This window comes from Lontra canadensis, unplaced genomic scaffold, assembly GCF_010015895.1.
Source record: "Lontra canadensis isolate GAN:19392208 unplaced genomic scaffold, GSC_riverotter_1.0 scaffold191, whole genome shotgun sequence".
Classification (NCBI taxonomy): Eukaryota; Metazoa; Chordata; class Mammalia; order Carnivora; family Mustelidae; genus Lontra; species Lontra canadensis.
The window spans coordinates 82,545-93,935 of NW_022631185.1; the positions used below are offsets into that span (position 1 = coordinate 82,545).

The following is an 11,391-nucleotide window of genomic DNA, read 5'->3' on the forward strand; positions in this document are numbered from 1 at the left end:
GTCTGCCTTTGGCTGGGGTCGTGGTCCCGGGGTCCTGGGATCAAGCCCCACATCCGGCTCCCTGCTCCGTGGGAGGCCTGCTTCTCCCTCTCCCACTCCCTCTGCTTGTGTTTCCTCTCTTGCTGTCTCTCTCTCTGCCTAATAAATAAATAAAAATCTTTAAAAACACGCAATAAAGTTAAAAGATTTGAACAGGTATTGCACAAAACAGAGCTAAATGGCCAATAGACATGAAATGGGGCTCAACTGAATTAGTTATCAGAGAAATAGGAATTAAAACAATAATGAGCTATCACTACACATCCTCCAGAACATTCTAATTGGAAAGAATCAGACAATAGTAAGCGTTTGAGAGGAGAAAAAACCACGGTAGAATAGTACATTCATACAAGGCTTCCGCTAATTTCCTCTTCCAGCCTCAATATAGATCACACAGCCGCCTTGCAAGTCAGTAGGGCCAGCTTCACGGGCACGCAGCCGGGGCAGTCATACCAGGCTCCATGCTCAGAAGGGCCTCAAGCTCAGTCTAAAGCTCTGCTGTTGCTATCTTGAGATTTTTCATACTTTAAAGAAGGGCCTCATATTTCATTTTGCATTAGACCCTGCAAATTATGTAACCAGTCTGCCCAGCAAGAATATTATCGTTCCTCAAAATCTGTTGCCAATTAAACCGATGAAAAAGATATTTTTATTCTTTAACTTTGCATTTCCTTAAATTAACAATAAAGCTTACTGTATTTCTTCAGACGCACTGGCCCTTTACAAATTACACCTATCCTTGCCTTCCTTCCAGTAGGGTGTTTCTGCCGCTGATTGCTAAAGACTGCATATAAAGAGACTCGGGGCCCGGGGGCGGAGCCTAGGGTCAGCAGGGGTGGGGCTTAGGCTGGAGACGGGGTCTGGGGCGGGGCCTGGCATGAGGGCGGGACCGAGGCCGGCGGCCCAGGGAGGACATTGGCCTGAAAGCTGGGAGGACAGCCAACCGAGGAGGCCGAGGAATTGAGGCGCAGACGGGCGCGCAGAGAGCGGGGGAGGCCACTCCCGCGCTGGTGTTCCTCAGCTCCCAGGTTTCCACAGACCCCACGTCCGACGCGGGCCCCTTCCCTACAAGGGTCACTACATCCCGTCGTCTCTTCGCGCGGAGGCGCCTCCCAACCCCCACCCCCAGCCTCGACCGCCGCGGCGTCGCCCCTCAAGGACGCCCGCGCCGCCGCCCTGGGCTTCTCGCGCCCTCAGGCGTGCCTGCCCCTCGCCCTCGCGTCTCCTCCGACCACGTTCGGCCCCAGAATTCCCGCGCGCCCCTCACGCGCCCCTCACGCGCTCGCCCCCACACCCGCGCGCGCGCGCCTACGCTCACCTCGCCCGCCGGGCGCCTCGCCTGACTAAACGGCTCGCGCTCGGACTTCGCGCCCAAGACGCGACGCATGCGTCCTGCCGCGCGTCTGCGCGTGCGCTCTGCCGGGCTGCGCGAGCGGGCGGGTCGAAATCCCAGCGGCTCGTCGCTCGTTCCGCTGGGGGCGCTCGAGGCCGCGGCTGGACTGGGAGGAGCAGAGAGGGAAGAAGGCCCTGGCGCCGGCGTGGCCTTCCTCCCTGAGATGCTCTGTTTGGCTGTTGGAAGAGTTAATACACGGTCTACATGTTGTTAAGTAAATAGTGTGTGATGAAAAGTCTTCCTCCTGCAATGTGGGCACCACCACCAATTTTTTATGCCCATGAACTACACGGTAACCACAGCGATTAGTTTGTGTCCTTCCACGGGTTCTTCATGCGTGTATCTGCGTAGTATACACACACGTGTGCAGAGTGTACACACACGATATATTTTATACACGTATGTTCTCACACCTGTGTACATATCTCCAGTATCAATGAATCGTTTAAGATATAAAATTAATATTTTTATAAATACATATTAAATATATACATATGTAATATGATGTGTAATGAAATATATAATTCTGTAATTATGCATTGTTATAATCGTAAGTTCACTATTGGATATAATTATATATTTGTATAACTGTAAGACGTAAGTTTAGGCCTGTGTGAATATTTGTATTCGCATGTCCTCCCATTTTTAGACAAAAGGTGGCACACTTTACACACTGTTCCATGTCCTGGTTTCTTTTTACTTACTTGTATACCTTGGAGAGCTTTCCATATCACTACAAGGAGAGTTTCCTCAGTTTTTGAACAGCTGTTTGGATGATCTTCTATGGCGGTGACCTCACCTATTTAATCAGTTCCTGACTGCAGGGGGCTGAATTGTGCCCAGTCCTTTTTCACTGAGTGCCTACCCTTGACCATCAACAATTGTGCTGGCATGTAAATCTATAGGTGAGATAAATCCCCTGACACAGAATTGCTGAAGAAAAACACATATTGTAAGGGCCTATTTAGCCAGAGCGACTCCATCTTGGTTAAAAGCCATTTTGTTGTTTGTGCAGTAAAACTTAAACTGACCCTGTCCCCCCCCCCCCCCCGACCCCCCACAGAGAAACTTACCTAGAAGCAAGTCTGGGAAACCAGTAAAATATGGTCGGCCAGTTCCTAATAACAGAGCCCAGAATACAAGGACAAGTCAGGCCAGGTGGAGACATCCAATCAGTAAAAGTACACATACTGTCTCCCTAACCACCAAAAAATGTAAAATCCGCCTTTTGGGTGCCAAACTTGAGTGCCAGTTCTGACCAAAGTAATAGGTTAGTTCAAACAGCTACTATAGGGTAAATTGTAATTCAATTGGCCACCTGCGTGTGACCTAACGTGACCATACAATGTTACAATCTCATTGGCCACCTATGTGTGGCCAGGCTTTTGCTCTATAAAAGTTAGTCTGTGAGGCTGGGAGGGGTCGCTGTCTTCGGAGGCGGCCCTGACCAGTCAGTTGATTCTTGAACCTGTAAACTGGGGGTGGTTGCTCTCTTCGGAGACGGCCCTGGCCGATCAGTCTAACTTCTAATACTTATCATAAAATAAAGCTTTAAATAACTTTCACTTAGTCTCATTTCATTTAATAACGGACCTAACACATATGTGTCTTTTTTAGTTTCATTTCATTTCATTTCATTTCATTTCATTTTTAAGAGAAGAGAAGAGAGAGAACGGAGAGAGAGAGAGAATCCCAACCAAGGTCCATGCCCAACATGTGGGGCTTGATCTCACAACCCCAAGATCATGACCTGAGCCCAAATCTAGAGTTGGGTGCTTAATCAACTGAGCCACCCAGTGCAGTAAGGCTTTATTTTTACATAATCTCTACACCCAACATGGGGTTCCAACTTACAATTCTGAGATCAAGAGTTGTATGCCCCACCAACTGTGCCCGCCAGGAGCCCCTTGCACTTGTCTTTTTTTTTTTTCCCCAATTTTATTGTATCTGGAGAAAATCCTAGGAAATCTACAAAATACTTTGAGGGGCACCTGGGTGGCTCAGTGGGTTAAGCCTCTGCCTTCGGCTCAGGTCGTGATCTCGGGATCCTGGGATTGAGCCCCGCATCGGGCTCTCTGCTCAGTGGAGAGCCTGCTTCCCCCACCTCTCTGCCTACTTGTGATCTCTCTGTCAAATAAATAAATAACATCTTTAAAAAAAAAAGGAAACCAAAATACTTTGAAAAATAATTGAGTTTTTTACTTCTTTTTCTTTAATTTAATTTTATTTTTTCAGTGTCATTTTGATAGATATTTCTAAGTTGCCTTTCATTAACACTACTGCATCTTAGACCCCCTCCACCCTATGTGAGCATGTCTGTCCAGGGCTCTGCTCATGTGAGAGAGGGAAGCTCTGACTGAACCAAGGCTGAGACAGAGCCCTGCCTTGCCCAGGAAGGCCAGAATGTCATGACCAGGCTGCATCTCCACAGGCCTAGAGGAACCAAGGAACTGATGAGTCTAGTGATTATTTTAAATACCTCATTGACTTTGTGGATATCAGGAAACTGACACTAAAGTTTATATGAGAGGCAAAAGATCCAGAATGAACAATAAAATATCGAAAGAGAAAAACAAGGGTGCCTGGGTGGCTCAGTGGGTTCAGCATCTGCCTTCAGCTCAGGTCATGATCTTAGATCCTGGGATCAAGCCCCGCATTGGGATCCCTGCTCAGCTTGTTTCTCCCCCTCCCCCTTCTCCATTTCATGCTCTCTCTCTCTCTCTCTCTCTCTCTCATAAATAAATAAATAATCTTTAAAATGAAAAATGAAAAAAAGAAAAACAGAGTCAGAGGATTTCAGGACTTAACACTAGCCAACTTCCAAAACTTAACAGGCGAGTGCTCACTTTGGCAGCACGTATACTAAAATTGGAATGATACAGAGAAGATCAGCATAGCCCCTGTGCAAGAATGAAATGCAAATTCATAAAGTGGTCCATATTTTTCAGAGGACCTCCTTCAAAAAACAATAAAAATAGGTCAATGTTTTGTGAATTATATGTCAATATGACATATAATAGTGAAACTCTCAAATGTCAGAGACAAAGAGAAAATCCTGAAAGCAGCTCAGGGATAAGAGGTCTGTATCCTACAGTGGTAGAAACATTAGATTGGCAGAAGACCTATCCACAGAGACCTGGCAGGCCAGAAAGGATAAGCACCATATATTTAGGGTGCTAAATGAGAAAAATATACAGTCAAGAATACTTATCCAGCTAGAATGTCATTCAAAATGGAAGGCAAGATGAAAAGTTTCCAGGACAAACAGAACATACAAGAATTTGTGATAACCAAACCAGCCCAAAAAGAAATATTAAAAGGGATAATTTAAGCAAAAAGAGAGCCCCAAAGCAACATAGACCATAAAGGAACAGAGACAATATACAGAAACAGTGACTTTACAGGTAATACAATGGCAATAAATTAATATTGTTCAATAGTTACTAGGAATGTAAATGGGCTCAATGCTTCAATCAAAAGACACAGGGTATCACACTGGAAAAAAACAACAACAAAAAAACAAGACCCATCAGCATGCTGTCTGCAAGAGACTCATTTTAGACCCAAAGACCCCTCCATATTGAAAGGGAGGGGGTGAAAACTATTTACCATGCTAATGGACATCAAAAAAAAGCTGGGGTGGCAATCCTTATATCAGACAAATTAGATTTTAAACCAGAAACTGTAATAAGAGATGAGGAAGAACACTATATCATAATTTAAGGTCTATTCAACAAGAAGACCTAACAACTGTGAATATTTGTACCCCTAACATGGGAGCAGACAATTACGTAAGATAATAAATAACAAAATTTAAAGAAACACATTGATAATAATTCAATAATAGTAGGGGATTTTAACATCCCACTCACTGCAATTGACAGATCACCTAAGCAGAAGATCAACAAGGAAACAAGGGCTTTGAATGATGCACTGGACCAGATGGACTTTATAGATATACTCAGAACATTCCATCCCAAAGCAACAGAATACACATTCTTCAGTACTACATAGAATATTCTCCAGAATAGATTACATCCTGGGTCACAAATCAGGTCTCCACTAGTACTAAAAGGCTGGTATCATTCCCTGCATATTTTCAGACCACAATGCTTTGAAATTGGAACTCAATCACAAAAGAAATTTAGAAAGAACCCAAATACATGGAGGGTAAAGAGCATCCTACTAAAGAATGAATGGGTCAATCAGGAAATTAAAGAAGAAAAAATATTCATGGAAACAAATGAAAATGAAAACACAACTGTTTAAAATCTTTGGAATGCAGGAAACATGGTCCTAAGAGGGAAGTATATAGCAGCACAAGCCTTTCTCAAGAAACAAGAAAGGTCTCAAGCACACAACCTAACCTTACATCTAAAAGAGATGGAGAAAGAACAGCAAATAAAGCCCACATCGAGCAGGAGAAGAGAAATGATAAATATTAGAGCAGAAATCAATGAAATAGAAACCAACAGAACAGTAGAACAGATCAATGGAACAAGGAGCAGCTGGTTCTTTGAAAAAATTAATAAACCTGTTAAACACCTGGCCAGACTTAGCAAAAAAAGAAAGGACCCAAATAAATAAAATCATGAACGAAAGAGGAGAGATCACAACCAACACCAAAGAAATACAAACAATTATAAGAATATATTATGAGCAACTATACACCAGCAAATTAGGCAATCTGGAAGAAATAGATGCATTCCTAGAGACGTATAAATTATGAAAACTGAAACAAGAAGAAATTGAAAACATGAGCAAACCCCAAACCAGGGAGGAAATTGAAGCAATCATCGAAAATCTCCCAACAAGTAAGAGCCCAGGGCTGGATGGCTTCCCAGGAGAATTCTACTAAACGTTTAAAGAAGAATTAATACCCATTCTTCTGAAGCTGTTTTTTAAAAATCAAAATGGAAGGAAACTTCCAAACTCTATTAGGCCAGCATTACCTCGATCCCAAGACCAGACAAAGAATCCACCAAAAAGAATTACAGACCAATATCCCTGATGAACACAGATGCCAAAATTCTCACCAAAATGCTAGCCAATAGGATCCAACAGTACATTGAAAATATTATTCACCAGGACCAAATGGGATTTATTTCTAGGATGCAAGGGTGATTCAACATCCACAAATCAATCAAAGTGATACACCACGTATATAAAAGAAAGAACAAGAACCATATGATCCTCTTAACAGCTGCAGAAAAAGCACTTGACAAAGTGCAGCCTCCTTTCTTGATTAAAACTCCTCACAGTGTAGGGATAAAGGAACATATCTCAATATCATAAAAGCCATCTATGAAAAACCCACAGCAAATATCATTCTCAATGAGGAAAAACTGAGAGTTTTTCTCTTAAGGTCAGGAACACAACAAGGATGTCCACTATCACCACTGCTGTTCAACATAGAAGTCCTAGCCTCAGCAATCAGACAACAAAAAGAAATAAAAGGCATCCAAATCAAGAAAGGAAGTCAAACTGTCACTCTTTGCAGATGACATGATACTTTATGTGGAAAACCCAAAAAACTCCACCCCAAAATGGCTAGAATTCATACAGGAATTCAGCAAAGTGAGAGGATACAAAATCAATGCACAGAAATCAGTTGCATTTCTATACACTAACAATGAGACAGAAGAAAGAGAAATTAAGGACTTGATCCCATTTACAATTGGGTGGCTCAGTGGGTTAAGCCGCTGCCTTCGGCTCAGGTCATGATCTCGGGGTCCTGGGATCGAGTCCCGCATCGGGCTCTCTGCTCAGCGGGGAGCCTGCTTCCCTCTCTCTCTCTGCCTGCCTCTCTGTCTACTTGTGATCTCTCTCTGTCAAATAAATAAATACAATTGTACTCCAAACCATAAAATACCTAGAAATAAACCTAACCAAGGAGACAAAGTATCTGTACTCAGAAGACTATAGAACATGCATGGAAGAAATTGAGGAAGACACGAAGAAATGGAAAAACATTCTGTGCTCATGGATTGGAAGGACAAATATTGTTAAAATGTCCATGCTACCTAGAGCAATCTATATACTCAATGCAAACTCTATCAACTTTTTTCAGAGCTGGAGTAAATAATCCTAAAATTTTATGGAACCAGAAAAGACCCCAAATAGCCAAAGGAATGTTGAAAAAGAAAACCAAAGCTGGGGGTACCACAATGCCTGAGTTTAAGCTCTATCACAAAGCTGTCATCATCAAGACAGCATGGTACTGGCACAAAAACAGACACATAGATCAGTGAACAGAATAGAAAGCCCAGAAATGGACCCACAACTCTATGGTCAACTAATCTTTGACAAAACAGGAAAGAATATCCAGTGGAAAAAACCATCTCTTCAATAAGTGGTGTTCGAAAATTAGACAGCCACATGCAGAATGAAATTGGGCCACTCTCTTACATTTTTATATACAAAAATAGACTGAAAATGGATGAAAGACCTAAATGTGAAGCAGGAATCCATCAAAATCCTAGAGGTGGACAAGAGCAGCAACCTCTGTGACCTTGGCTGCAGCAGCTTCTGGCTAGACAGGTCTCCAAAGGCAAGGAAACAAAGGCAAAAGTGAACTATTGGGACTTCATCAAGGTAAAAGCTTTTGCACAGCAAAGGAAATAGTCAACAAAACCAAAAGACAGCTGACAGAATGGGAGAAGAAATTTGCAAATGACATAACAGATAAAGGGCTAATATCCAAAATCTATAAAGTACTTATCAAACGCAGCACCCAGGAACAAATAATTCAACCAAGAAATGGGCAGAAGGGCACCTGGGTGGTTTAGTTGTTAAGCCTCTGCCTTCTGCTTAGGTCATGATCCCAGGATCCTGGGACCGAGCCCCACATTGGGCTCCCTGCTCAGGAGGAGGCCTGCTTCTCCCTCTCACACTCTCCCTGCTTGTGTTCACTCCTTCACTGTCTCTCTCTCTCTCTCTCTGTCAAATAAATAGATAAAATCTTAAAAAAAAAAAAAAGGAAGGAAGGAAAGAAAAGAAACGGGCAGACCATGTGAAATACGTGAACAGACATTTCTTCAGAGAAGACAACCAAATGGCCAACGGACACATGCAAAAGTGCTCCACATCACTTGGCATCAGGGAAATACAAATCAAAACCACAATGAGATCCCACCTCACACCAGTCAGAATGGCTAACACTATCAAGGCAGGAAATGACAGATGTTGGCGAGGATGCGGAGAAAGGGGAACCCTCCTCCACTGTTGGTGGGAATGCAAGCTGGCGCAGCCACTCTGGAAAACAGCATGGAGGTTCCTCAAAAAGTTGAAAATAGAGCTACGCTACGACCCAGCAATCGCACTACTGGGTATTTACCCTAAAGATACAAATGTAGTGATCTGAAGGGGCACGTGCATCCCAGTGTTTATAGCAGCAATGTCCACAATAGCCAAACTATGGAAAGAGCCCAGATGTCCACCAAAAGATGAATGGATAAAGATGTAGTGTATAGATACAATGGAATGCTACTCTGGTATCAACAACAACAACAAAAAATTGAAACCTTGCCATTTACAACGACATGGATGGAACTAGAGGGTATTATGCTGAGCAAAGTAAGTCAATCAGAGAAAGACAATTTTCATATGATCTTCCTGATATGAGGAATTTAAGAAACAAAACAGGATCATAGGGAAGGGAAGGAAGAGTGATGGAATGAGCACTGGGTGTTACATGAGACTGATGAATCGCTGACCTCTACCTCTGAAATCAATAATACATTATATGTTAATTAACTGAATTTAAATTTTAAAAAGATTAATAAAGAACAAAAACAAAAAAACCCCCAAACTTAACTGGTGAGAAAATTAATGCAGTGAAACCTCACTAAGATGGAGTTGGGAGACCACAAGGGGGTGCTCTCACTCCGTACCAGTCTAAATCAAGACTCCTCAGTGACAGAAGCCCTGGAAGAAAGCAGCACAGGGGAAGAATCAATTACAAGCCAAAACAGGAAAAGATGGAAGCCGCATCTTCTAGGAGAAACCGACCACCCCTGCAACCCAGCCAGTGAAAAACCAACACCACCCAGAACCCCTGCTTTTTACCAATGGACTTTCATTCTAAACAATCCCTCCCAAATTCTCCTTCTCCATAAAAATTTCCTCTCCTTTGTTTGTTGAACTAGCCTAAGCTTTTTGAAGCATCTTGCTGGTCCCAAAATGCTATTCTCTGTTATTCCCAAGTCAGAAAGAACTTTTCAGCCAGTAAAAGGACACTAAGTTATTAAATATAGGGATTACATAGATTAAAAAGTTCTCCTTGACCCTCTGATGATCGCAGCTGGGGCTGAACATTTGAACCAACAAAGACAGATTCACGGAAGACCTCACAAGTGCAATGTAAGTTTGACGTGACCTGAGAAACTTCATGAGAAAACGAATCCTGAAAGAGACAGACTTGAGTATTCCTCACTAAGTTTGGTGAAGAATGGATGCTACTGGGTAAGGAGTAAGAGGAATTGTAATAAACCATAGCAACGCCTGCTTGTTGAATTCTTCTTGAAGTCTCTGTGTCTTCGGAGATAAAGATGCTCCTTCCCTCCTGGTATATGGAGGGCAAAGCTCACATGACAGTTTTATAACGTGTTTCAGGGAAGAGGTGGGGGATGTTACAGTGACCTTGCTTCCAGTGTTTTCTCACACTCTCTGAGCTCCAATATGCCAAAGGGTCATATCTAGGAGTATGTTATCCTGTACCCCATCACATAACAAGTGATTAGATAGTGTTTAGCCTCCCCACCACAGGGACGTTATGTGCCGCCTACAGCTTTACTGTTGTTACTGGATAAGGATCAGGAAGGTCTTTCTCCACCTCCTTTCCTGAACCCCAGCTATCCTGGATCATTGTGCCTGTGGCTGGGTCTTCATCTACCCTCAGGTAGCAGGTTTATTGACTTAGTGCGCCTCCGCCATGATTCCAATCCCCGGTCTCAGCCAGGACTTATGAAAACAGGTATATTATGGTTGAAGGGAACATAAGATCAGAGAACTTCAAACTTCGGAGCAGCAGAGACACAGAAGCCTAGATTGCTGGTTTGGGGTGGCTGGTGGTAGAGCTGAGAGTCACATGGTCATCACTCATATAATTTGTGACCCTCAGGCTCCAAGAGAGTTTCCTCCCACTGTGAAGAATTCAAATCACAAAAAATAACACAACTGCTAAGGTCAAGAAATAGTGGGGCATCTGAGTGCCTCAGTCGCTTAAGCGAATGCCTTCAACTCAGGTCATGATCTCACAGTCCCGGGACTGAGCCCCACATCTGGCTCCTTGCTCAGTGGGGAGCCTGCTTCTCCCTCTCCCACTCCCCCTGCCTGTGCTCTCTCTCTCTCTCTCTGTGTCAAATAAATATATAAAATCTTAAAAATAAAAAAAGGATAAAGGAATAGTGAATTAACTTGACAGGGAATATCATTTCAAGACATATGCTATCATAAAACATATTGTACATTTTAGAATGTACAATTTTCTTCACCAATGACACTTCAAAAGATGAAATAAGTTAAATTTGTTTTAGCTTCGGGGAGACAAAAAGGCACACTTACACCACACCGACCATTGCCACACCCTGACCCACCTCACCACCAAACAAGGAGACCCCTTTAGGAACACCCAAAGACTCATACCTAGGGTGGATTAAAAATGGAGACCTGGGAGCGCCTGGGAAGCTCAGTCCACTGGACATCTGAGTTCAACTCAGGTCAAGATCTCAGGGTTCTGTGATGGAAACCCTCATCCTGCTGAGAGACGCAAGAAGACTGCTTCTCCCTCTCTCTCCCCCTCTCCCTCTTCCCCTGCAAGTGCTCTTTCTCTCTCAAATAAATCATTTTCCTGCACACCGGGAAAAAATATAACACAAACACAGATTATAAAAAACAAAACATAATCTGTTGAACCCTGAGGACGCCCACCCGTCAGCCACAAAGCCGGCTGCAGACGC

At 43.2% G+C, this 11,391-nt stretch overlaps 1 protein-coding gene and 1 non-coding gene across 2 annotated transcripts in view; both read left to right on the forward strand.

Moving 5' to 3' along the window:
• LOC116861115 (zinc finger protein 264-like) overlaps positions 1-11,391 on the forward strand; it is a 315,410-nt gene that overhangs the window by 33,901 nt on the left and 270,118 nt on the right. The window lies entirely within an intron of this gene.
• On the forward strand, positions 4,271-4,377 carry LOC116861189. Its single transcript, XR_004381431.1, has one exon. It is a non-coding gene; the product is annotated as a U6 spliceosomal RNA (small nuclear RNA).